Below are 24,087 nucleotides of genomic sequence, written 5' to 3' on the forward strand. Positions count from 1 at the left end.
TATACTAAAGTGAGTACAACTCCCACCAAAAAAAATAATCAAAAAGACACTTGTTCCTGTTTCAGATGACTGCAAACATGACAAAACATGACAAAACGGTTCCAAATTGGGCACCATAATTTAAAAAAGAAAAGGAACCTTTAAAATAAAATTACAACTACTACTCTACAAAACATATCAGCATTTCCACCCTCCCTCCACAATCCATCTCCAATATCACTACAGTTTCAATGGCTAAGTCTGCTAGTAGTGCCATAAAATGCCTCACAAACCTCTGCCTAACAGCTAAGCCAAAACTCCAAGTACACAGCATTAAGTATATTAGTGTTCACATAACTAAGCCCTACCACTCTCTTGCTTCTCCCAGCACCCATTTAATTACTACTCCTTAGCAACCCTCAACAAAAAGCATGCACAATAATGTATGTCTCCTGATTCCACCCATTTCAGCATAATAACACAATAGCTTAATGCACTATCCTGCCTTTCCCCTACAAACTAATAACTACTACTGCTAATCAACAAAAAGATATCAGAATCTATGTCCTCCCTCCACTGTCAATCCCCACTCTACTAATGTTTCAATGGCCATATGCCCTAACCAGCCCAGCAAACTTTCTTAACAAACCTCATCAATAATACTGTTTCCCCAACCCACTATGAAACCCCACTAATCTTATACCCCATATTACCCATTTCTCGCATACCATAATAATTTGACATCCACAACACATCCAAACATAAATAGTGTGATATGTCAAAACCCAATAAATGCTATAACAGAGAAAACAGGATTTAGAAAAAACAGGATGTAGATAACCTGACACAACAGATGCTGGGAAATCAGTCATTTGCTCTACCTGCATTGCCATATTTAGCACATCAAACCACCAAAATAACCTCCACCACTAAGAAAGTGGGCATGACTGCCACATGCTCTGAAAGGAAGCAACGATGCATCCACTTGACCCACTCCTGACATGATAAGCCTGCCTGCACCTCCTGTATCTTGTACAGCTGTCCCTACTGATTAAAGGCAACACATGGCCCTGCAAATAAGGAGGAGAACATGATAGCCAAACATACCCACCGGTCACACTGTCCCCATGGGAGTAGAAAATCAATAAGCTCTATTAGTTGTACTGTGCACCATCGTCTACATTCTCCAACTCATTGACAGAGACCTTGAATGAAAAGGAAATATACACACTACCATGGCACGCCATTTGAAATTGGTAGTTACACGCCATTGTTTTAAACACACTTGTCGCAATACACTGTTGGCATGGTTCATGACCTGATCCAGCCAACATTTCCACACATACTGACAAAAATGGGAATAGCTCCCCTACACCATGCAAAAACACATATGGCTGCCGAAAATCCCAGGGGCAACAGATAATATAAAAAGATGCTGTTACATCATTGACCAGTTCGCAAGTAGCAATGGTTTTCTGAACTGCACACATGTGTGATATGCCATGTGAGTCACCCATTGGGAGGAAGCATGTTTTCCAGAACTATAAACAATAGCAAACCCTAAATATTCGGATTACATGTGACGCAGACTTGATCTGCATACCCTGTTTCACCAGGATCTCTAGGTCCACACAGGACTTCATGGTACTGTAAAACAGTACCCTGGATGCATTCATGGCCACACACATTGGACAACTGGCATGTCTCCTTGGTAAGTGAAACATAGAGAGTGACAAGGGAGTGACTCAGAGGTTCAATACTGAGTGCCACTTAAGCTAGTGGGCTCAAGTGGCACTGCCTGTGACAGTGAGGGTGATGGGACAAGTCTGATTGTAGGTGTACAGTTATCATATAACCCACAATTATCAAATATATCTCCAAGAACATCCGAAATTATATGATATCATAAGTCATTTATAAAGCACCTGTACACAAGTATTTCTAGGTGCAACAAGAGAAGGGAGGGAAGACATGACAAATTATCTTAATAGGCCTTGTGTCATTAAGATCATACAAGTGCAAGAATGAAAAGTGCAATAGAAAAGTATGGAGAAAGTGCAAGGGAGAGGGGAGGGAAAACATAACACAAATGCATGTAAAAACACAACAAAATTGCATTTGAGAAAACCAGTAATGTATCATTGCTTCTCGTAATGCTCATACCAGAAGCGGAAACACTACATATGCTGAAGTAGACACCTCAGAAGGCAGCCAGCATAGCAGTTCAATCCATTAATAATAACAGCCAGGGAAAGGCATCAGTGTTTCAGGATGGTATGCTTAGATGCCTGTGATTAGCAAGTGTACATAAAACAAGAACTCTTTAGAATGGCATGTATGGTTACATCCTCTATGCCCATTGTACGCACCCATGTTCCACATTAACAAATATAGTATAAAGAGGTTTTTGTTTATAGAATATATTAGGGTCTACCACACTCTTGCTTCTCCCAACACCCATTTAATTATTCCTCCTTATCCATCTTCAACGAAAAGCATACACAATTAATTACCTCACCTGATTCCACCCATCTCAGCATAATAACACTGTAGCCTAATGTACTATCCTGCATTTTGCCTACAAACTAATATCAACTACTGCTTATCAACAAAAAATATCAGCATACATGTCCTCCCTTCACTGTCCATTCATGACAGAGATATCAAGAGAAAACAAGCTGAAGAATAATGCACTAGCACTGATTTACTCCACCCAGCTCCATTGTTCACACAACCCTCCGCTTCGGAACTGTAGGTCAACTCCAGATAGACAACATTCACTCTACTGCTACTCACATTGCTGTGCTCTGTCACAACCTTCATAATTTTACATCTCTCTGTGTCAGTGCATTGCATAACAACATATTGCATTACATAGCATGGAACCCAAATAGATTTGTGTACTTCCAAAGCACACCGTTTGCAAGCAAATTGGAAAAATGCCAAACATGATTGTTCATTATTACTTGTACAATACTACCAAACATTATATGAGAGTGAAAATCCTGCAGTATAAGAAAATGTCCTATATACTATAAAGCCCTACCCACTTTGCCACTATAACGTCACCTTCTTCACGCTGTAATTTCACACTTCCACAATTCTAACACAGAAGAAAATCACCAATATAGGGTGACAAAAAACAGCTTAACATTCAACTACAAAGCACACACACAGCCACAATAGTTGTCAAGGGTAGAGGTATACTGCTTGGGTCACACTAGGATTTCTTATGCACCCTCATTCATATCACAGCTTCCAAAGTCACTGAGAAACAACCTTTATTTACAAATATATTTTCTGGCAAACATAAGCATAGCATACCATGTCATAATAATTCATCACACTCCTAAAAGCACTTAAGTAAAATATAGAAAACCATACTTTGCAAACAATACTTATAAACTTGACCAAATGAGACACCTAAACATACTTCAGTTATCTTACAAATACAATAATTCAAAATGTACAATAATTCAAAATACACTTTCACTCACCTTCAGCTGCTCCAAATAATTAATAGATCTTCACCAAAGTCAAAAACAGAACATGTGCACACTCTCGAGTTCTCAACTCATACTGTCAAAGGTTCACACACATCTCACTTTAATAGCTTTCACAATTCAATAGCACAAAAAAAGACTGTAGAAAGCAAACAAGTAAAATGCCAAACATATTTCTATTACAAGCTATATCAATCAATAAACCCCAACACAATCCTTCAAAGAATACTTTGTACATTATGTACACACTACATAAAAAAAACTTTTCTTTTCTTCCAAATTTTTCCCAATAACATACCCACAGCTGTAACCCAGGCTACATGTCGAATAGCACCCTATATTCTCGGCTAGAAGGACACTTTTTTAATACGTTCAAAAACACATATCACAAACATTTCATAATCAATTCACATTAGCCATCAGGTGACAACATCCAAATAGATACACATGTACAAATCTGAGCTAAAACATCCATAATATAATATGATCACTGCACCAAAATACAACTGGCTGTAGCCGAGGGTATAGCAAGGCGATGGATAGTCGCGGCTGCACCCACCAAAAATACACGATGTGACAATTGCCGGCTCGTACCCACGGCTATCAAAGACCACGACATGTGACTTTGGCGCGATGGCTATAGCCTCAGCCACACCCACCAAAAATACACAACGTGCCATTTGCCTGGCCGTACACTTGGCTATCCTGTGGTTGAAACCAATGGCTATCAATGACCACAACACATGATTGATGTGTTCATAGCTATGGCTAGGGTTTAACAGTTACAGCCTCGGCTACACCCACCAAAGATACATGACGTGCCATATGCCTGGCCATACCCATGGCTATCCTGTGGTCGTACACATGCCTATCAAAGACCACAACATGCGATTAGTACGTTCAAACCCGTGGCTTCGGCGCGACAGTAATAACCTTGGCTACACCTGCCAAAAATACATGACGTGCCATTGCCTGGCCTTACCCATGGCTATCCTGTGGTTGGTACCCACGGTTATCAAAGACCGCAATATGCGATTGGTGCATTCATACACACGGCTAGGGAGTGACGGTTATAGTCTCGGCTACACCTTACAAAAATACATGACGTGCCATTTGCCTGCTCGTACTTGTGGCTGTAGCCTGCACCATGGTTGTTACCCGTGACTGCAATACGACTGACCGGGCACGATGTTTAATTGGCTAAACCGTAGCTGTGGCTATTTTAAAAAAAAAGGATAACAAACGCATTTTCGTTTTCCAATAAATTTAAACGGTTCTCTGGGTGACTCTTAAAAGGGCCTTTGGGTTATTCTACCAACTCATCACCAACATTTTCAATCAGAGAAATACTCTTCACCTCTATGATGATTAAAAAACATTTTGAAAACTTGCCTGTGCTCTTTCTTTAGATGATTAATTAATTTAATTGTTTCTAAAGAGAAAGAAACCTGTGCTCCCTGTCAAAGGTATGTCTCCACAATCGCAGCATATACCTCTCATTTCAAACACTTCATCTAATATAATATTATAAAACCAAAAAAATCTTGTAAACCAATGATTTGAGAATTCATCACCTATGTCCTCAACATCACTATTAACCCCATTCTCAAAAGGCTTTCCACAATCTTCTGAACAAAGTGATTTTTCTCCTTCTGGAATTGGCTCCATGTTTCAAATGTCAAATACAACAATACATATACACCAAAACAGCACTGTTTCCTAACGGTGCACTTCACCCATCTACAATTTTAATAGCACATATAAACCTCACTCTCTCAAAGGCTCTATACAGATCAACAGCAAATGAGGTGCTTGAAATCCTATTGGCAGCCACCCATCACGCAAACAATGAACAACCAATCACAAAGCAAACACAAACATTCCAACTTCACTCCTCATTAATCTTCCTCCATTCCAAATTCTAACTCTGAACTGACAAGAATATGTCTCCATTCAACTAGAACAATGGAACAATACATGGAATGGCAGGAGTAGAATAACCCTAGAGAAGAAGACATTAGAAAAGAAGACACTCAAAACAATGTTCCAGAAAAAGATACACCACAATCAGGATTGTGTATGTGCATTTTATATATTCATGTAAAATGTGACTAACAATTACATTGAAATCAACACATTTCGGTCACCAAACACATATTCAGGGTAATTCATAGAATTTCGCAGAAAAGTGTCGCAAGCGGCTGGCGCAGAGTGTCCGCGTGCGATTGTCTGCGCCAGGCACGTGCGCAAAAACCGATTTCCGCGCACAGCGTATTCATGGATTTTAGGCTCCCAAACCAGCCGTGGAGCAGAGTATCGCAGCGACCCTGCAGCAGCGCCAGTAACGCCCCCAAGAACGCCCTCGCGCAAGGAAAAGCCATCAAAATCGCTAAATCATCGCAAAGGGCTGCGCTAACCCTGGACCAGTTTACAGGGCTGCCAAACAAGGAACGCAAAGCGGGTAACGTGCATATCAGGGGTACGCGGGAAGTTATACACGCGATTAGCCAGGGTACGTGTATTACAGGGGTACGCGGGAAGTTTTACACGCGATTCGGCTGGGTACGTGTATTACAGGGGTGCGCGTGAATTCTCACATGCGATTTGGCCAGGTACGTGTATTACAGGGGTGCACGGGAAGTTCCACACGCGAATAGCCTGGGCGCGTGTATTTCAGGGGTGCGCGGGAAGTTCCACACGCGAATAGCCTGGGCGCGTGTATTTCAGGGGTGCGCGGGAAGTTCCACACGCGAATAGCCTGGGCGCGTGTATTTCAGGGGTGCGCGGGAAGTTCCACACGCGAATAGCCTGGGCGCGTGTATTTCAGGGGTGCGCGGGAAGTTTTACACGCGATTTCAGCAGGGTACGTGTATTACAGGGGTGCGCGGGAATTCTCACATGCGATTTGGCCAGGTACGTGTATTACAGGGGTGCGCGGGAATGCTCACACGCGATTTGGCTTGGTACGTGTATTACAGGGGTGCGTGGGAAGTTACACACGCGATTAGGCTGGGTGGGTCCTCACAGGTGTTCCCTGTACACCCTCGGCGGCCCCTGCAGGCAGCCCACAAAACAGGGGACTACCCTGCACACCTGCTCATGTCCCCCTGCACCCCCACCCCCCAGCAGTGCAGGGGCACCCTCCACCAGGCCCCCACTCATGTCTCCCACCACCCCCACACCCCAGCAGTGCAGGGGCAACCCCACCAGGCCCCCACTCATGTCTCCCACCACCCCCACCCCCCCAGCCACCAGGGGCACCCTCCACCAGGCCCCCACTCATGTCTCCCACCACCCCCACCCCCCAGCAGTGCAGGGGCACCCTCCACCAGGCCCCCACTCATGTCTCCCACCACCCCCACCCCCCCAGCCACCAGGGGCACCCTCCACCAGGCCCCCACTCATGTCTCCCACCACCCCCACCCCCCCAGCAGTGCAGGGGCAGCCCCCACCAGGCCCCCACTCATGTCTACCACCACCCCCACCCCCCCAGCCACCAGGGGCACCCTCCACCAGGCCCCCACCCATGTCTCCCACCACCCCCACCCCCCAGTCACCAGGGGCACCCTCCACCAGGCCCCCACTCATGTCTCCCAGCGTGCTACATGTATTTCAGGGGTGCGCGGGAAGTTGCACACGCGAATAGCCTGGGCGCGTGTATTTCAGGGGTGCGCGGGAAGTTCCACACGCAAATAGCCTGGGCGCGTGTATTTCAGGGGTGCGCGGGAAGTTCCACACGCGAATAGCCTGGGCGCGTGTATTTCAGGGGTGCGCGGGAAGTTCCACACGCGAATAGCCTGGGCGCATGTATTTCAGGGGTGCGCGGGAAGTTTTACATGCGATTTCAGCAGGGTACGTGTATTTCAGGGGTGCGCGGGAATTCTCACACGCGATTTGGCTTGGTACGTGTATTACAGGGGTGCGTGGGAAGTTACACACGCGATTAGGCTGGGTGGGTCCTCACAGGTGTTCCCTGTACACCCTCGACAGCCCCTGCAGGCAGCCCACAAAACAGGGGACTACCCTGCACACCTGCTCATGTCCCCCTGCACCCCCACCCCCCAGCAGTGCAGGGGCACCCTCCACCAGGCCCCCACTCATGTCTCCCACCACCCCCACACCCCAGCAGGGCAGGGGCAACCCCACCAGGCCCCCACTCATGTCTCCCACCACCTCCACCCCCCCAGCCACCAGGGGCACCCTCCACCAGGCCCCCACTCATGTCTCCCACCACCCCCACCCCCCAGCAGTGCAGGGGCACCCTCCACCAGGCCCCCACTCATGTCTCCCACCACCCCCACCCCCCCCAGCCACCAGGGGCACCCTCCACCAGGCCCCCACTCATGTCTCCCACCACCCCCACCCCCCAGCAGTGCAGGGGCAGCCCCCACCAGGCCCCCACCCATGTCTCCCACCACCCCCACCCCCCAGCAGTGCAGGGGCAGCAGGCAGTCAGGCAGCAGCAGGTGGGAGCGTGCTCGGGGCTCTGGGGGGCAGTAGTTCGGCCTTCCGGGCAGGAGCGTGGTATTCCGTGTGCGTACGCGTGGCCAGCTTGGTACGGAGTGATTTGGCACGTGAAAATCCTGCACGTCAGCGTGAAAACCGAGGAAAGGCCCTCAGCGCGTAAGCGCGTCTGTGACGTGACCCGCACGGGTGTTTCCCACACAGCACGTGATGACAGAGCACACGTGGAAAGACTGCACGTCAGAGTGTAATCGCGTGTGATTGGTGGAAATGGCCCTACACGCAGAAGTGACAAAGCGTGTGATTGGTGGAAATGGCCCTACACGCAGAAGTGACAAAGCATGTAATTGGTGGAAATGGCCCTACACGCAGAAGTGACAAAGCATGTAATTGGTGGAAATGGCCCTAGCACGTACATGCCGCGTAAGTGACGCTGGACGTGTGGGCCTGTATAAAAGGTACGTGTAGAACACGTTTTCCTTGTACGTGCTTTTCGTGGAGAGCGAGTGGGTGAATTCTGTACTTCTTGTCGTTTCACACGCGATTTACTTCACGGCGTTTCAAGTTCGTATTCCCTGTTACCTCTGACAGCTTTTTCTCTTTTTTCGCTTTTACTGGTTTACCTGGGCCTGTTCCCTCAAACAGTGTTCCCTTCTACTGTTGTCCTGTCTCCTCAGACAGCGTACAAATCTTCTTTTGGCGGGGGTGTTGCCAACCAAACGTGCTCCTTTTACACGCTCGTTTACCAGGCAGACGGTGAGTCACGCACGTATCTAACATCTGTGCTTGCCCCGTGTGTAGCCTACCCCTTCAGAGGTCATTCTAGGCTGCGTGTGACACGCATACGTTCATTCTTGTGTTACTGGGTGCCACAGCATAGTGCAGGTTTTTCTTTCTGCACACGTGGTCTAGGAGGGGTTGCGTGCACGTCATCTCCCTTTTTTGCGGCTCCTGTGCGTAGCGTGACCCGTCATCTTTCCCCAGGGGTTACAATCAGCCTTGCAAGAGCACTAGGGTACAATTACCATCTGGTACCCAACCCCTTGACCCCCAATTGCCCAGGACAATAGTTTACAGCCACTCCCATACGCACATTTACATCAGTGCCATGGCTGGGAGGCGAGGATTCCGTAAGGGTGGCAAAGGTGGAAGAGCCACAAGTGGTGGCCGTGGTGGATCCGGTAGGGGACGTGGTCGTTACTTGCAGGGTGAGCCTGTCCCCCCATCTGTGGAGGACCAGTCAAGGGCACCCATAATCCCCCCCCCCCTCCCGTTGAGGCTGATGTGGCTGACACCATCCATGCTCAGCCCTTGTTGGACCAGCCCATTGTGGCTCCAGATCTGGCTGACTCCATGGCTGACTTCCAGGTCAGCAGGCCTATGACACGTGCGCTGGTGCACATTGATGTCACCATGCCACGTGCATCTGGGCCAGCAAGGTCATCTGCTGCACCAAGGAGGCAGGGCGGAGAGGCTGCAGGGGCAGCTGCGGCTCCATCCACCCCAGCCCTCACACACCCAGCCAGGACAGTGTCGGTCCTAGTCCATGCTGCTGACATTCCCCCTGACACCATCACACTAGAGCCAATGCCTGCACCAACTCCCATGCTGAGTGTGCAATCCCACACTCCTGATACAGAGTCCACCAGGGCTCCTGCCCCTAGTGTCCAGAGCGGCGCAGGACACTCAGGATCACCACCACCTTCCAAGCGGAAGAGGAAGAGTGCTCGTCCGGCACAGGCTGATGCCCCAGACACGGCTACACAGTCCGGCCCGTCCAGGAAGCCCAGCTTCACGGATGACGAACTGAATGCACTTGTCGAGTATGTGTCCGCACATGACAACGCGATGGTCATTGTTGCAGGATCCAAGACCACACCTGCACAACGCCAGGCACACTGGCAGACCGTTGCGGACATCGTAAGTGCCCTTGGAATCGTGAGGCGCACAGCCAATGATTGCTATAAGCGCTGGAATGACCTAAAGCGCAGGGCAAAGAGTAAGCTGGCCTCAAGTCATGCCGCAACTCTAGTGACTGGAGGTGGGTCTCCAGTAGTAGACATGGAACTCACTCCACATGAGTCAGTCGCTGGGACCTACGTCACGGAGGAACAGATCCAAGGCGTGGGAGATCTGGCTGATTACGAGGCATTGTCCGGTGAGTGCACATGCATGTGTGTGTCATCCATGTGCATGGTGTGTGTGTGAGGGCTTCTGTTTGTGTGCCAGGTGAGAGTGTGTGCACCTGAGTCGTATGGGTCAGCCATGTGCTTCATGCAATACTTCCTGCGCAGCTGCATTTGGCCATAGCAGTATCCCTTCTGCCAACAGTAGACATCTAGCCCAACTGCACGCCAGTTGCCCTTGAAGTGTCACCTTGCCACAACATAGTTGCTTATTTTTCACTGTTCATTCAGTCAGATTGTTTGCATTCCCCCACTTTTACTAGGCATGTCGCTGTCCACTAGTCACATGTCTGACATGGCTATGGTAAAGTGGAGTGACTTTGTTACCTGGATATCATTTGTACACACATGTCCCTGTGCAATTGGACCATTTCAGACTGGCAGCTCCAGGTGAAAAATCTGACCTGTTAGAATTAGAAAAGCGATTACATGCGGGAACTGGACTGAATGAATAGGTGCTGCCCTCCTCTCCATCTTCACTCAATAGCAATGGTACATGCCATCTGTGTGATGGCATGTGTGTTTCACCTGGCAATCACAGGCCAATGTGTGATGCCACTGCCAGGCAGCATGCAGAAAATGTGTTCATCTTCCATCTTGGTGTCATCAGTGTGTGCCATTTGCCTGCACTTCATACGCAGTGAGGGTGCATGCATGGGAGGGTTTTAGTCATGTGGGACATGTGTCAATCAAGTACTGGTTCTCTTGCTTCTCAGCCCTCATTGTGTGCCATGGTGCTAATGCCTGTTTCCATTTCTTTGTTTTTATGTCTTTGCAGGGGAAGACGCACCTGATACTGCTGGGGTTGTGGAGATGGTGCAGACCCAGGAGGGGTCCGAGGGCCGACCAACCACCAGTGAGGGACGTGGTGTGGTGGTGGGGGAGAACCCACAAGTGCTGCAGGTCGTGCTCTCAAGGGGTGTCTCTGGCTGCACCTCCCCCGAGCTGTACTCAGGTGTTGATTCGGATGAGACCTACGTGCCGTCGCAGGTGAGTGTTCCAGGGAGGGATTCTGTTCTGTCTCACCCACCTGCACCAGGGTCAGAACCCTCCATGGGGATGTCAGTGTTGGCAGCTACGCCTTTGGTGGTTAAGGATGCAGGGTCACACTCCGCGACATCTGATCCTGTTCCTGGGCCAGCAGATCAGAGGGGGAATGCAGTCCTGCAGCCTCAGGCAGTGCCGGCACAGCAAGGCGCAGTTCGCCTTGCCCCAGACAGGTGTGGTGCCCGCCGACGTGGTGGCCGTACGCCACCTGGCAATACCGCATGGGAGCAATCCATTTACGGTATGGCAACCCAACAGGCAGCATCATCCGAGATGATGGCTCAGGCCATTGATAGGGTGGCCACTTCCATTGTCCCCCCAGAAAGGCTGATGGAGCGACTAGAGCAGGCAACCGACTCCATCTGCCAGTCACACAGGGAGAACATGTTGGGGTCCAACAGGGACAGGCGGGCGGCACTGGCGACTCTGCAGGAGGCCATCTCCATTGAGTCCCAGGGCCACAGGGAAGCCCTGAGGCAGGAGCTCCTTCACCTCAGGACGACTCTTGTTGAGCTTGAGGCTTCAACACACCAAAGGACAGAACAGCAGCTGGAGCGTCTCACCCGTACGCTCTCAGCTGAGATGCAGGCAACGAGGGCAGAGGTCCAGGCATCCCGTGAGTTGTTGCATGGGGACCTCCGCACACTCATCCTCCAGAACCAGACCTACCACACCCGCATGCTTGCAGCCATGGAGGAGCAGACTAGGGCCTTGCGTGGGCTGCCTCCCATAGTGCAACCACCTCCGGATGCAGCTGCACAGGGTGATAATAGCGACAGCAGTGATACTCCCACAATAGGGTAGCCGTGTGGGCCATGAGCCCATGGAGGTGTTTCATTTTCCCAGGATCCACGCAGGTGGGTTCTGGTGTGCATCCTGTCCTCGGACCTCCTGGGTGGCCTCCCCAAACCCCCCGGGCCCATCAATGGCCATTTTTGATTGTTTCTTATTTTTATTTTTATTTATTTTATTCCCTATTTTTTTGGGACGATTTGTTGGCTTCCGTGGTTCCTGTGGGCATACGCTGCATTGTGGCTGGGCACATGCAGGCTTGTAATGTATTTGGTTCAGATGCTTGGGTTTGAGTCACACACACCCCTCCTGCTTCCCGTTTCCATGGGCTTGCAAAGGGTGTGCCCAAGTGACAGTGAATTACACAGTGACGTTGGACTCCCATGAGCTGTGTGGGCAGTCTGTAGTCAATACTGTGTATACATTCCTAGTGCATATTGCTGTTGTGTTGTACACTGCATGTTGCATTGATGTGTAACTCATCTTCTGTGTCTACCTCCCAATTTGCAGGTCCCTTCCTCATGTCTACACAAGGACCTCTAGTCTGGAGATGGGGTCCATGTTGGCAGCAGTGCACCTACAACTCTACATGGCGCCAACACTGCACAGTTGGTAGTGGTGGGAGTGCAGGCATTTCCAGGTGGTGAGACTACTAATATGTAACATTTGTGATGTCATGTTAATGGTAGTACGTGCTCAAGTATGTTGTTGGTCCGGCATTGCTGTGAGCATTTCAGGTGTTGCAGGTTTCTAATAGGGACACTGTACATAGTGACACTAGTGTCATGTTGTGGGGATTACTTTGTTTACCTGCAAATAGCATGACATGGCACGGTGTGTCGTGTGGCGGTGCTGGGGTTGGGTTGGCTGACATGGCACTGTCCTCTTGTTGCATTTTGCAAGTGGGTATTCATTTTAGCTGCTTGAATGTGTAACTTCACAAAACTGCATTGGTGATGTCTGTGTGGGTAGGGATGCACACATTGTGACACTTCCAGGTGAACAATCTCAGGCTGATATGGTATTCACGGTTCATTCTCCAGACATTCAGGATCAGTGTCAGGTTGAGTCATCATTGATTGTCAGATGGAATGTGCCCGGGCAGTGTGCACTCCACAGGGGTGTGATTTCTATGTGAAGTAATTAGCCACTAGCTGTGTACGGGCTGCCTCCCCCCGTGCCCTTTCCCCTTCCATGCGCAGCGGCTCTGCATGTGGTTGGGGATGTGGGGCCACCACCATGTCCACGGCCAGGCCCCGGCGTGTTGCAACGTTGTGCAGGACACATGCTGCCACTATGATCCTGCACACTACTGGGGGAGCGTATAACAGCTGCCCGCCAGAACGGTCAAGGGAGCGAAAGCGTGACTTTAGCACTCCGAATGTGCGCTCCACTATGCCCCGGGTCGTAATGTGGGCTGTGTTATATCTTACCTCGGGTGGCGTGGTGGGGTTCCGAATTGGCGTCATCATGTGGGGGCTGAGAGGGTAGGCACTGTCCCCTGTGGAGGTGGTGATTGGTATCATTGGTGGGGTTGTGACCTTGCTCAGTATCCAACATGCATGCATGTGCAGTGGCATACATACTCACCAAGCAGCCATGTATCGCCATGCCGCCCAGCTTCTAGGTCCCGGCTTAGGGTGGACATTCGGTAAATGAAGCTGTCGTGGGTGGACCCGGGATAGTTGGCATATACTGAGGTGATGATTCCCTTGGCATTACATGCTACCTGCACGTTGATGGAATGCCAGTGCTTGCGGTTCCTATAGATGTGCTCAGATGCCCTGGGGGGACGTAGGGCCACATGGGTGCAGTCGATGGCACCTAGCACTTTGGGGAATCGTGCCACACCGTAAAAATCCAGGGCGGCAGCATGCCTTTCTGCAGGTGTTCTGGGCAGGTATATGTGCCTGCGGACTGATGGGCGTGCAGTGATGATGTTCAAGACCTGGTGTAGGCAGCGTGACTGGGTGGCCTGTGACACCCCACCCACTATGGCACTTGTCCGCTGAAATGATCCAGTGGCTAAGAAGTGCAATACATTGAGGACCTTCTCCAGGGGGCTGAGTGCTTGGGAGCACAGGGTGGGTGATGTGAGGTCATCCTTCCACTCACTCACCAGGTCCAGTATTATGTGTGGTGGAAACCTGTACCTCCCATACACCTGGTCATCAGGCATCCCGAAAAGGCTGGTTCTGGGTGTGAATATTCTGGTCCTGACTATCCTCCTTCTCCTCCTTTGGTAGCCCACTGCCACTGCTGCTAGGAACGGTATGTTCATCCTGGCGTCTGAGCTTGTTATTGTTAAAGTGCGCAAATTTATGCTTTGCGCGTGTTCTAGGCGAGCGTGTGACCCGCGCACCCCTGGAATCCAGTTCGCAGTCCAATAGCGTGTGGAAATTCCCACGCACCACGGGATACAGGTGCGCTGACGTACTTGCGTGTGTAAGTGCCCGCGCACCCATGAAATACACGTACATAGGCCAATCGCATGTACGAGCACTTTTGTCCAATTACACGCGATGACACTCTGACGTGCAGTATTTCCACGTGTGCTCCGTCATCACGTGCTGAGTGGGGAACACCCGTGCGGGTCACGTCACAGACGCGCTTACGGGCTGAGGGACTCTGGTCCAATAGAATCGCGTATGCGTGCTGACGCGCTTACGCGCTAAGGGCCTTTCCTCAGATTTCACGCTGACGTGCAGGATTTTCACGTGCCAAATCACTCCGTATCAAGCTGGCCACGCGAAAACACACGGAAGACCACGCTCCTGCCCAGAAGGCCGAGTTACTGCCCCCCAGTGCCCCGAGCAGCCTCCCACGTGCCATCTGCTGCTGCCTGCCTGCCTGCCTGCCTGCTGCCACCGTGCCCTGCCATTTGGTGCCTGCACATCAGCCATCTGCAGGGGTCCAGTTGCTGTGTCCACCCCTGCTGGAACTGAAGACTCCCGACTGGGATTACATCGCTCCACAGCCCAGCCCCAGGACCCAGTTGCCCACCCACACCTGCCTCTGGGGTTGCCATGTCGGGCACTTCCACATCTGGCACCAGTGGCAACCCCAGGCCAGAGGGGCAGAGGGGCACCAGCTTCACTGCCACCGAAGTTGGTGTCCTGGTGGAGCATGTCCTGGGGCAGTATGATGCCCTCTTTGGATCGTCCCGCGCCAGCAAGGAAGGACGGGAGAGGATCTGGGCCGACTGTGTGGTTGCTATCAACGCGGAGGGGGTGGCAACCCGCAACGTCCTGAAGATCAAGAAGCGCTGGGAGGACTTGAGGTCCAGGACCCTTGTGAAGGCCCGGCGCCTCGTGGAGGGGGGCCGGGGCCGCATGAGTTCCATCCAGATGAGGGTCCTGGAACGCGTACGCCCAGCGCTCCACGCCAAGATCCTTGAGAGGGAGGCCCGTCTGCAGTTGAGCGGTAAGTGTCCAAGCATTACTGTGTGAGACAGGGCATGTTGCGGTGTGCTGGTTCTATGATACTTGCCTGTATGTGTGCCATAGGCCATGTATGCATGTATGTGTGCAGGGACATCATGGTAATGCATGTGCGACCAGTGATGTGTGACCCACATGGTTGTTGCATGTGTTCAAATGCCGCATGGGGAGCCCTATGCAGATTTTGAACATGAGAGCATGCCAGTCTCTGTACCTGGACATGGGTGGGGGTGAGGGATGGGTGCTGATGCCAGGTACATATATGGTAGCCGTGTCTGTGTGCCTGACCTGCGTGTCTGTGACTTGTGCATGCCATGGATGCATGACACATGTGTGTGACAATGCACAGATTCAGTGAAGCAGCCAAATTACCCTTGTATCCGCTGTGTTTGGTGTGTTTGGGGCCAGATGGATGTGACTGAGGTGAAGTGTGTGCATGTGATAGGCATGAGCCATGATGCATGTGAGTTACATATCATTGAATGTTTCAAGAGTCCATTGGACATGCATGGAAATGTCCATGGCATGCACCATGCCTGTTACTGTGTGTGTTTTGCCTGGACTGACCCATGTGTTGTGGAGGGACATGATGGAAGTGTACTTTGACAGTGGTGCTCATCTGCTATTGCTTCCTGTCTAGGGGACCATTGTACAGTGCCCTGATGCTTGTGTTCTTTGTCTCCCTCTACGCAGCGGCTAGTGAAGAAGAGGGCGGAGACGGCGCTGTGGAGCAAGGCGGCGGGGATGCCCCCACGGCTGCAGCGGAAGGGGTGGGTGAGCCCCCACAGGGGCCTGCTACGGTGGGAGACGGTGAGGAGCCATCCAGGTTGGTGGTTTGCACAGAGGAGGAGGAGGCCGCCACTGGGGCACACATGGGGCCTGGTGGGGGCATCCCTGCTGGTGCAAGTGGTGCAGTCCAGGGCCAGGGGCAGGAGGCAGCACAGGTCACCGTGGAGGGGCCTGTGCATGTCGCTGTCCCTGACCCTGTGAGTGCACCACCATGCACCAGCAGGGATGCCCCGTCCCAGGCCCGTCCGCAGGTAGAGGGGATGTCCATGTCACCTGACTCCCCTCCACCTGCGGACGTGGGAACCCCTGGCCGTGTGGAGAAGGTCCTGATTGGGGTCGCGATGCGCACGGCTGTGATTCGTGATGCCGTGCGTGCTTCCCGGGAGGAGCACGCACGTCATCACGAAGTGCACCGTGCCGACGTGGCCCAATTGGGTTCGGCCATGTTCGGGGGTTTCCTGCATGTGTTGGCCAATCTGGCGGCCCTCTCCTCCTCTGTGCAGGCTATACACCAGTGGTTCTCCTTGCCGTCTTCCGGCCCAGATGCCACAAGGGCCCCCTGTGGACCTGCCCGGACCAATGCAGCCAGCTCGGTGGGGATCCCATCCCTGCCACAGTTGGGAGTCGGAGGTCCAGCAGGGGTGGACAACACAGCAACTGGACCCCAGCAGATGGAAGATGTGACAGCATCATCGGGCAGGGCACGTGCACGACGGCGTCGGTGGTTTCCATCAGCCTGGATGCCGTCGTGCTGGCAGAGGCAGTGGCGTCGGAGGCAGCAGCAGGCTCGACGTGGGAGGCATCATGGCTCGGGCCATTAAGATCAGAGGGGCAGGCATCGGCCGGAGGGCAGGGCAACCCTGGGATGGTGGTGTCTTCCGTGTGGGAGCAGTTGGTCCAGCGGATAGGTGCGGAGCGGCAGCGGGCGGAAGAGGAGCGGCTCACCATGGTCAGGGCGGAGTTCTCCATGCGTCGGGCGTTGAGGCGGGCTGAGTGCCTCGAGGAAGCTCGCAGGGAGTTTGAGCTGGACATGGGGTTATCCCTGCGAGACCTCGGGGCCAGGACAGAGTCCCGCCTCCAGGACATCGACATGGAGTTCGATGATGCCCTGGCCAGCAACATCACCGAGTGAGCCGCAGGACTTGCCCGCTGCCTTTGTATATAGTTATTTACTTAGTTAGTGTTAGGTTTCCTTTATTAATTTTTATTTTTTTGGACCGCTCGGACAATGGCCACTTTTTTGTATATATTATTTTCATTAGGTAGTAGTAGGTTTCATTTATGGTGTTGGGCTCATGGACCCTGGAATATTCGTGTATATAGTTTGCTTTTTGAAGAAACATTTTTTTTATTAATTATTGTGTTCACCATGAGGAAATGGTTTTTCATTATTTTCCTTCCACATGATATTGCTTTGGACAACATTTGTTTTTGGATTACTTTGTTTTTTTTATTTTTACATTTGTTCTCGGACATGGACCATTTATTTTGTTATCCCCATTGTTGTATGTTTGATTTGTTTACTTATTTTTCATCTTTAATACATGTTTTTTTAACTTTCACTTGAGGTATTTTCTCATTGGTTTCATACATGACATGATATGGGTTTTGACATTCACTTGCACCCATTGTGTATGTGTGTGTGACGGACATGTGTTCATTTACAGACTTGCCATTGGGGTTGTATCATGTAATTGCATTCACTATGTGGGTGGATGCAATCCTTGCCTGGGTGTTTGTGCTGGGTATGCTGCCCATAACTGCCATGATTGAGTATCGTCAGGACCTGGGGGCAGGGGGACATGTGTGGGTGCCTGGTGGAGGCTTCCCCTGCACTGCTGGGGGGTGGGGGTGGTGGGAGACATGGGTGGGGGCCTGGTGGAGGCTGCCCCTGGTGGCTGGGGGGTGGGGGTGGTGGGAGACATGGGTGGGGGCCTGCTGGCAGGTGCCCCACAGTGCTGGGGGGTGGGGGTGGTGGGAGACATGGGTGGGGGCCTGGTGGAGGCTGCCCCTGGTGGCTGGGGGGTGGGGGTGGTGGGTGACATGGGTGGGGGCCTGGTGGAGGGTGCCCCTGGTGGCTGGGGGGTGGGGGTGGTGGGTGACATGGGTGGGGGCCTGGTGGAGGGTGCCCCTGGTGGCTGGGGGGTGGGGGTGGTGGGAGACATGGGTGGGGGCCTGGTGGAGGATGCCCCTGCACTGCTGGGGGGTGGGGGTGGTGGGAGACATGGGTGGGGGCCTGGTGGAGGATGCCCCTGCACTGCTAGGGGGTGGGGGTGGTGGGAGACATGGGTGGGGGCCTGGTGGAGGATGCCCCTGGTGGCTGGGGGGTGGGGGTGGTGGGAGACATGGGTGGGGGCCTGGTGGAGGATGCCCCTGCACTGCTGGGGGGTGGGGGTGGTGGGTGACATGGGTGGGGGCCTGGTGGAGGCTGCCCCTGGTGGCTGGGGGGTGGGGGTGGTGGGAGACATGGGTGGGGGCCTGCTGGGGGGTGGGGGTGGTGGGAGACATGGGTGGGGGCCTGGTGGAGGCTGCCCCTGGTGGCTGGGGGGTGGGGGTGGTGGGTGACATGGGTGGGGGCCTGGTGGAGGGTGCCCCTGGTGGCTGGGGGGTGGGGGTGGTGGGTGACATGGGTGGGGGCCTGGTGGAGGGTGCCCGTGGTGGCTGGGGGGTGGGGGTGGTGGGAGACATGGGTGGGGGCCTGGTGGAGGATGCCCCTGCACTGCTGGGGGGTGGGGGTGGTGGGAGACATGGGTGGGGGCCTGGTGGAGGATGCCCCTGCACTGCTGGGGGGTGGGGGTGGTGGGACACATGGGTGGGGGCCTGGTGGAGGATGCCCCTGCACTGCTGGGGGGTGGGGGTGGTGGGTGACATGGGTGGGGGCCTGGTGGAGGCTGCCCCTGGTGGCTGGGGGGTGGGGGTGGTGGGTGACATGGGTGGGGGCCTGGTGGAGGGTGCCCCTGGTGGCTGGGGGGTGGGGGTGGTGGGTGACATGGGTGGGGGCCTGGTGGAGGGTGCCCCTGGTGGCTGGGGGGTGGGGGTGGTGGGAGACATGGGTGGGGGCCTGGTGGAGGGTGCCCCTGGTGGCTGGGGGGTGGGGGTGGTGGGTGACATGGGTGGGGGCCTGGTGGAGGGTGCCCCTGGTGGCTGGGGGGTGGGGGTGGTGGGTGACATGGGTGGGGGCCTGGTGGAGGATGCCCCTGGTGGCTGGGGGGTGGGGGTGGTGGGAGACATGGGTGGGGGCCTGGTGGAGGATGCCCCTGCACTGCTGGGGGGTGGGGGTGGTGGGAGACATGGGTGGGGGCCTGGTGGAGGATGCCCCTGCACTGCTGGGGGGTGGGGGTGGTGGGAGACATGGGTGGGGGCCTGGTGGAGGATGCCTCTGCACTGCTGGGGGGTGGGGGTGGTGGGTGACATGGGTGGGGGCCTGGTGGAGGGTGCCCCTGGTGGCTGGGGGGTGGGGGTGGTGGGTGACATGGGTGGGGGCCTGGTGGAGGGTGCCCCTGGTGGCTGGGGGGTGGGGGTGGTGGGTGACATGAGCAGGTGTGCAGGGTAGTCCCCTGTGGTGTGTGCTGCCTGCAGGGGCCGTGGAGGGTGTACAGGTAATACCTGGGAGCACACAGCCAAATCGCGTGTGGAACTTCCCGCGCACCCCTGCAATCCACGTACCCTGCCTAATCGCGTGTGGAACTTCCCGTGCACCCCTGAAATCCACGTACCCGGCCAAATCGCGTGTGGAACTTCCCGTGCACCCCTGAAATCCACGTACCCGGCCAAATCGCGTGTGTAACTTCCCGCGCACCCCTGAAATCCACGTACCCTGACAAATCGCGTGTGGTACTTCCCGCGCACCCCTGAAATCCACGTACATGGCCAAATCGCGTGTGGAACTTCCCGCGCACCCCTGCAATCCACGTACCCTGCCTAATCGCGTGTGGAACTTCCCGCGCACCCCTGAAATCCACGTACACGGCCAAATCGCGTGTGGAACTTCCCGCGCACCCCTGTAATCCACGTACCCTGACTAATCGCGTGTGGAACTTCCCGCGCACCCCTGAAATCCACGTACCCGGCCAAATCGCGTGTGGAACTTCCCGCGCACCCCTGAAATCCACGTACCCTGCCTAATCGCGTGTGGAACTTCCCGCGCACCCCTGCAATCCACGTACCCTGACTAATCGCGTGTGGAACTTCCCGCGCACCCCTGAAATCCACGTACACGGCCAAATCGCGTGTGGAACTTCCCGCGCACCCCTGCAATCCACGTACCCTGCCTAATCGCGTGTGAGACTTCCCGCGCACCCCGGTATACACGCACACGTTTTTTTTCTGTCAGCGCGTGTCTGTGTTTGTGGGTACCCCTTTGCACGTCATTTGTCCTTTAGGGCCACAGTATTGGGCATTCATCATGGCTGTATATAGGTGCTATTTGTTGGCACACCTTTTGGCGCACATTTCTTCCAGGCGCAGAGACGCTACCGCCTGCTTTCTTGCGGCGGTCGTGTTTGTGCCTGTGCGCTGGTTTGAGCGTGCGCTTTTTTGCCCTATTCTATTCCATGAATACGTGTTGTAGGCGAGCGTGTGGGCATTCCGCGCACTTGTACCCTGTGCTTCCCCCGTGACGCCCACATTTTGGCAAGTTGTTCCCCATTCCGAGTGGTACGCCCCGTGTTCCGCCTACTTTTGTTGCGTGCGCCGCGCTATGTGCGATTTTCGCTCTGGCCTGTGCGATTTTCGCTGTGACCTGGCGCACGCTGTTTGATGGCCTGTGCGCCAACGTGCGCCGCGCACTTTTTTATCGCACATCCGCTGGTTTTCTCGCGCACGGACTTCCATGAATCGATGTGCGCTGCTTTTCGTGCGATTTTCGCACTTGCACTGCGATTTTCGCTATTCCACTGCGAATCGCACGTTTTTGCCCACTTGCGCCGCGCTAATTATTCGATGAATCGGCCTGATTATATCTACTTATTTTCAAACTATCAAATGTGTATACAACCAACCCACATATTTTAAAAGTGTATTATATCTTCAATTGTATAAATATATTTCAAATATTTTCAAAAAAGATGAAGAAGTGATTCAAGTGTCTAGAAGATTCAGAAAGGAAACACCTCAACAAGGACCCACCAATCTGATTATGGATTCCTTGATATAATTAAAATAATTAAAGATGAATATACAAATAGACATGCAAGCAATGAAAAAGGACATTGAACATTTAAAACAAATCATGTAAAGTAAAAATGCAGAAGATTTGGCTACAGAACAAGATATATAATGTATTATAACTAAAACTGAAAGAAAACCCACAACCACACCCCCTTCCATATAAACTTGTTTTCAAGAAACTGTGTTTGAATAGTTATTTACCCCCTTCAAGTATGTAGACCTATATGCATTATGCATTAAGGTATTTCAAATGTTACACTAACTGTTTGCAAACACTACACTCAATACATATTTATAAAAAAAATCCAAATGTATTTTAAATTTTTGTTTAAATATCTTTAGCCGCGGCTACCAAAATATCAAATCATGCTGCGTAATCGAAATTGCTCCTGGGACACCTCCCGGTTGTTGCTGCGGTTACCCGTGTCTCCAAATGCTGATGGCTCATTGGGCTGAATTGTAGCTGTGGCTATACATTTATGTTTAAAAAAAATATGATATCCTTCTATTTGAAAGAAACAGAATCAGTTCAATGACACACACACTTTAATGAACACAATTTAATATACACATTTTTATGACTCTCATATTTTATATGCAGTGCATCACATGCACTATATAACAGATACACCATTAGTGCATAGTACACTGTTATTCTCTTTGCACATACAAATCATTGAGTCATTGGGAAAAAATCCAACCTGGATTAAAAAACACATACAACAATATACAAAAACTACTACAAAAAACATACAGTAATATATAAACAGGGTGAAAGTAAACAAAGAACATTATATTGGTAGGATGCAAAACAAAGTATGAGAAGGTTAAGAAAACTTGGAGAACAAGAGAAAATAGGGTATGATAAGTAAACTTGGAATACAAGATAAAACATGGCAGGATGAACTTGGAGAATAAATCATCAAACAAATAACTTCTTTTTTAACTTTTTCATTTTTGGCAGCATTGTCTTTTTCATGTTGTCATGCTCATTTTTGTATAGTTTGCTCCCTACTAAGACATTCCAAAATGTCTGAACATGAGAGCACAAGTAGTGACAACATCATAATTTGGACCAACAATCCACATGAATGAAAAAAGCTGCAGACATTTGGCACTTCTTCAAAGTCAAGGAACACAGTGCAAAAAAAGAGGCAGAGGAGATACCCTTCACCTTCTACAATAAAACTTGATTCCGTGGACCATCTAATGTTCCATCACAAAGTCTAGGAACATCAGTAATGATTATTCATTCATAAAATAAACATGCATGGGTCTCACTCCTTACATAGATGGAGATTAGCACCACCTGCAGCACCTCCATCCACTAATGCAACAACATCAACAGTGGTATCAAATGCACAGACTCCTCTTTTACCAACTCCCGATCTTTCCATGATGCAAATCATGTATAAACGATGTAGAATCATTAGAAAGGCTAGAAAGATCACTAAGAAAGCATTCCATACATCTGCTGCCTCCATCGCCAGCAGTGCCACTTTCTTTTGAATATAGGGTGACCTTTCACAGGAGCTAACTGTACAGCATCTAGTGCAAATCCACTGGGATGATGATAACAATTCAGGAACAAGAAAATACAAAAATAAGCACATTACAAAAATTAACTTGCACAACATCACCAAATTAATGACCCCACAAAGAACTTGAAACACCTACAAGAAATGCGTAGGTCAAAATACGTTAGAAGTACAAGAGGTACAATCAAAGAAATCTTGGGTCTTAATAACAAAAAAAAGCTACATGTCCATATTTTTCAAACTAAAAAAATACAGTAAATAGAGCTTGCCATTCAAATAAAGTAAATGAAGAAAATAATAACGAATATTATCTGAGAGCAATGTTCACTACAACTAATACACACAACACTGCAAATAAACCTTCACATTTGTAAATACAGAGTAACACTTACTTTTACAACAGCCTCACTCCTGCCATGTGCACAGTCGGAGTTCAGGAATCAAAGGACAAAACTGCAGAAAAAGATGTATTTGATAGTTTCCTAATCAAACACCAAAAAAGAGGACTATATACCAATAAAACTACTCAGATGGCTGACACATTTTCAGCACAAACTATCACTAAGCCCTACACAAATGCAAAAGTAACAACAACCAATAACAAACAATGAAACTGATACAATCCCTCCTATACAGATCTTGATTTGTACCCGCAACTGCACACACATTTTCCTGCAAGCCCCAAATCAAACTAAATTGGCTTTCAAACCTTCAAATCAAATACGTGAGCAGCTAAGTACATAAAAACACATACAAATACAATGCTGTACTGTATCATGCACATGAACATATGATTATTGCACAGAACATGTATATTTATAGAAACAGCTTTAACTATACTCACGTCTCAATCCGTAATGAATGAAACATAGGATAATATTGATGAGCCTATGCATGTGCTTTTTATTGACGTGGCTATACAAGAGGCCCTCCTACATGTCTGCTGGTAGCTGTGGCTATTTGCAAAAACTTTGAATTCAAAATTGCATCTCCACTGCACCAAACTCCAAAAACTCTGCCCAACATACCTACCACCTCCCCCCCTACACTCCTCATAGCCCTCGTCCACTGCCCTAGGTCTCTTATTTTCCCACAAAACACTCAATACATATAAGATGTCACCCCACCCAAAATTCGGGGTAGCTGCAGCTACCACACATCCACAAAAACACAATGTGTC

Source organism: Ambystoma mexicanum, chromosome 10 (assembly GCF_040938575.1).
Source record: "Ambystoma mexicanum isolate Mex_15411 chromosome 10, UKY_AmexF1_1, whole genome shotgun sequence".
Classification (NCBI taxonomy): Eukaryota; Metazoa; Chordata; class Amphibia; order Caudata; family Ambystomatidae; genus Ambystoma; species Ambystoma mexicanum.